The 4174-nt window shown below is 33.7% G+C and overlaps 1 protein-coding gene across 2 annotated transcripts in view; it reads left to right on the forward strand.

Annotated features, from left to right (window-relative positions):
- Positions 1 to 951: 951 nt before the first annotated feature.
- LOC123005357 (prothoracicostatic peptide) overlaps positions 952 to 4174 on the forward strand; it is a 16596-nt gene continuing 13373 nt past the window's right edge. The window contains exon 1 of one of the 2 annotated variants that reach the window (XM_044399064.1): positions 952 to 1035. The gene's annotated coding sequence lies outside the window, so the exon portion shown is untranslated. The remainder of the gene's footprint in view (positions 1036 to 4174) is intronic. The other variant, XM_044399065.1, reaches the window with a different exon arrangement.

The following is a 4174-nucleotide window of genomic DNA, read 5'->3' on the forward strand; positions in this document are numbered from 1 at the left end:
ACTTCATTTTTTGTGAGAAACCATGGAATTTAAAATTTTGTTGCTGAAAGTGGTAAGAAAATTTAAAAAAATTCGATATTATTAAATTTCTGAGTTTGTTTAGGTATATAAAGGTTATCATCAACTATACCAAATTTTGTAATTTTATTTAAAATGGTTTTTGAAACATTGTGTAAAACCGATTAAAAAACGTACCTCTTTTAGGGGATATAGCTCTCTTACACTGTATTTGTAGATACTTGTTTATAGGAATCTTTTGTCTTAAAATTGAATATTTTATACCTCTCTCAATTTGTAACAAAAAAAACAGATTACTCTGTATATTTCTTGCATTTTAGTTAAAGTTTGCCATAAAACTTCAACTTGTATATTATTTAAACTGTTTTCTGTTCACTCAGTAATCATTATACCCATGTCCAATTATGTCAATTATGTGACATCGTTTTGATAAAAGCATTTTATGAACAAAAACTAGTTTTTACAAAACTTTAAAATTAACACTCGCCAAACTGAACAAAAAAAACCTAAAATACTTTTTTTCTCACAGGGTATAGTTCTACATAATTTACCGTAAATTGCATTCAAAAATGTAATATTTTACGACAGTATACTGTTTATAGTTTGAACTAAATATTTTAGTGTCAATTAAACATTTGAGTTCTTTGGTTCGCCGTGTGTATGTTTGAGAATGATTTATCCTGTCGTCGGCCGCTGGATTTTATGTCGTTTCCTCCTATCTTCGCGTCATTATTTTTATTTCGTTGTCATTTATCAGGTAAATTGCGTTATCGATCAGCGAAATTTTGGAAATATGGAAAAAGCGTGGGTTCGATCGCCCATCACCCACGCATCGTTCCCATCGTGGCCCATCATCGCCCTCCCGAAGACGTCTTTCGTGGCGGGGACTTGTCTATATAACTGTAAACCTGCGGCGCACAGTCGCAATCCTACCACAGGGTGCTGCCGGTCTACACCCCAGTGAAATCCCCCGTGCTAACTGGTTTCGTGTCCAGCAAATTCCCGAGTTCTTCCTAGGTGAGTTCGATGTTGTACCGAATTTTCTGCGGGTGGGTGGGCGCCCCAAAGTCGGCTAATTACCCTCCAGGAATTTCCCAAACTTCAGCATAACTTAGTTTTTGTCCGGTACGGTCCTGCATGCCGGCGACATATTTTCGACAGGTGGTGGACCGATTGGGGGACATTAAAGGGCAATATATTCATTAAAATGTGGTTAGATTGTGTAAATATTTTTATAGGTTGCACTCGTGTCGAGAGAGTTATAATAAAGTGATAAAAATGATAACGATTGTTAATTAATGTTGGGAGAGAAATCGCGGCAATAAGTTTAATAAAAGTTGGTAGTGAAATAGGACCGCGATTCAATCAATTTGCATCGGATGCGAATTGAGCTTCAAATTGTGCAAAGAGGCACTTAACGGTAATCCGGGAAAAGATAAAAATAGGGAGATTTATTCAAGATCACGGAAATATAGGGAAGAGGGGCTTTTATTACAATACTTTTTGATTTATTAAAACTAGTTGTGGCGATAAGGCACTAAATAAACCAAGAAATAAATTGCATAATTTCTGATTTAGAAGAGGAATAAATCAAAAATATTAAATTTTCAAGTGTTACACAAAATGTTTTCAAAGATTTCAAACAACATGTAATAAATTCTTTAGAATTAGTTTTTAAGAAAGAAGCACGACGTTTTAAACTTATTCCAGACAAATAAAAAAAAGTTAAGTAAAGAAAAATTGAATTTGATTATGTGTTTTTTATGAAAATGAAAGAAAATCACAACTAATTAGATGTTGGTTTTGTTTTAATTAAATTTTACTTTAAGAATTACATGTGCTGAGAGTATTTGGTTAAAATTAACGACGACTGAATGTTTATATTTTTTTGTAAAAATCTTTTAAGTAAAACAGCTATGAAAAACCCAATCCAAATTTTGCATTGAGCTAAACTGTAAAAAAGTTTCCAATCGTGTTTGTTAATTTGATTATATGTTTTTTATGAAAATGAAAGAAAATCACAACTAATTAGATGTTGGTTTTGCTTTAATTAAATTTTACTTTAAGAATACATGTGGGGGGAGTATTTTTAAAATTAACGACGAATGAATGTTTATATTTTTTGTAAAAATCTTTTAAGTAAAACAGCTGTGAAAAACCCAATCCAAATTTTGCACATTGTGCTAAACTCTAAAAAAGTTTCCAATCGTGCTTGTTTTTTGCCAAAATCTCCCACTATAAATCGAATTAATTCGCATGCGAGTTTTTCACTTTGATCAAGCCCTAAAATCAATTACTGATAACAATATTCAAAGTAATTGAGAAAATTTTAACGTAGCACCGCTTCCATATAATTAAAACGAGAGTCGGGGTAATGGATGCTGCGCCAACACCTAAAAAAAATCCGTTCAAAATAAAAATTCCCAAATTTCAATTATTTACGCTGAGATGTTTCTGATCCATTCACCTGGCTTTGTCAATTAAACGGTGACACCCATTCAATTAACTATAAAATTTTCGTTTAATCCGGGCCTGGAAGGTTGCCATTGCGCTAGTGGCTGGTTTATGGTAATGGTCGTTTGATACGTTTTTCTCGGTTCTATTGATTTGGAGTTAATGAGAGTACAAGGCAATTTTAGGGTTGCCGATGTTTGGCTAAAGGGAGGTAATTGCAAGACCCTGTTTAGGAAAATAGGGTAACACAATAATTATTACATGCAAAAATAAAATGGGAAATTGCACGAGCAATTCGGTATTGTTTTACCTGTTGCGCTGAAAGAGGAAATAGATGGAAATAACAAATTACGTCTGTTCTTTTCAATTGGTTTTACTGAAATTACTCGTATGAAGTTTTTTTTATTTTATTTAAATATTTAGTAATGAGGCAAAGCATTCAATACCGATGCTATCTCTTTTGAAAGTCTTTCGGGATAAAAGTCGAATCGGTGTGATAACGTCACGTTTGTCGCACAATAGGGAAAAAAGCACAAAGTAACACGATGTAAATAGCCCTCGTATCAGAAGCTTTGAGCTTTGGCAAACTTTTTCTCAATTCCGGTAGATTGTCCAACAAAATCAAACGTGCCATAATACGAGCAAATACAAATCGAATTAAAAAGCTCCAAGTGCTTGCGACTATTATCGTTGGCCTTGAGCTTTCATCCAGTGGCCCACCCTCCGACTCGCTGCATGCTTTCAGTCGCGCGAAAATAAATGTCCGGTTCTGGCCAATTAAGCGCGTTTGATGTGTAGATTACAAGTTTTTCATGCGGTTCGTTGACTCGTTGTTCTGTAATTACGTTAAGTGGTCAGCGTCTTAAATTTCGAAAGCTTCGAGCTTTTTTAATGGGGATTATTGTAATTCTAAGTTCGTAGGAGTGCGGCTGCGATGCGGTTAACATTTCATGAATCGGTAGAGAAAAAAGCTAATTAAGGGAAAAATTTGCATCTTGATTAGGGGGCAAGGCAGACACTCGTGTTTGAGATATTAACGCACGACTGGGAGACGAGAAGCTTGAAATAATTCAGCCGAATGGCGGATTACGTAGAACTGAAAACTATAATGTTGGCGGAAGCTGTATTTACAGTCTCGGGAGGGTCCTAAGCTCTAATTATTCCCATATGGATAACGACACCAGCGTCGGGGCTAAAACAACAGACGGGAATTGAATTATTTTATTATAAAACCTTTAGGAAAATTATGAGAAAGGTCGTATTAAATTATATACCCACGAAAAAACAAATTCTGTAATAATATTTTAACAATTATTAATAAATGAGACTTCATAAAAGGTCTTAGACGACACACAGAGAGTCTATTTATTTCAGCTATAAGCTATTCTAGTTAAAACTACTTGAAGATTACATAAACAGAATTTTTAATAAATCCCCTTGCCACATGCGATGTTTTCTAACCACCATATCTGCTTCAATATCAACCAGTGTTGTGACAGATGTTCTTAGAAAACAATACCACTATATGGGATTCGGTAAATTTAAAAATTCTGCAGAATGTCTTGTATACTTTTGCATTTCTATATCTAAATAGGAATCTAAAATTTAGATTGCTTTTTTCGACTTTTTAAATGATAACACATTTTTTGCTTATTTATGTTTATTAATTTTTTTTTTAAATACATGAATTGAATTTTACTTG

Source organism: Tribolium madens, unplaced genomic scaffold, assembly GCF_015345945.1.
Source record: "Tribolium madens isolate multiple individuals breed KSU strain unplaced genomic scaffold, Tmad_KSU_1.1 Scaffold_20;HRSCAF=117;Tcas5.2_LG4, whole genome shotgun sequence".
NCBI lineage: Eukaryota > Metazoa > Arthropoda > Insecta > Coleoptera > Tenebrionidae > Tribolium > Tribolium madens.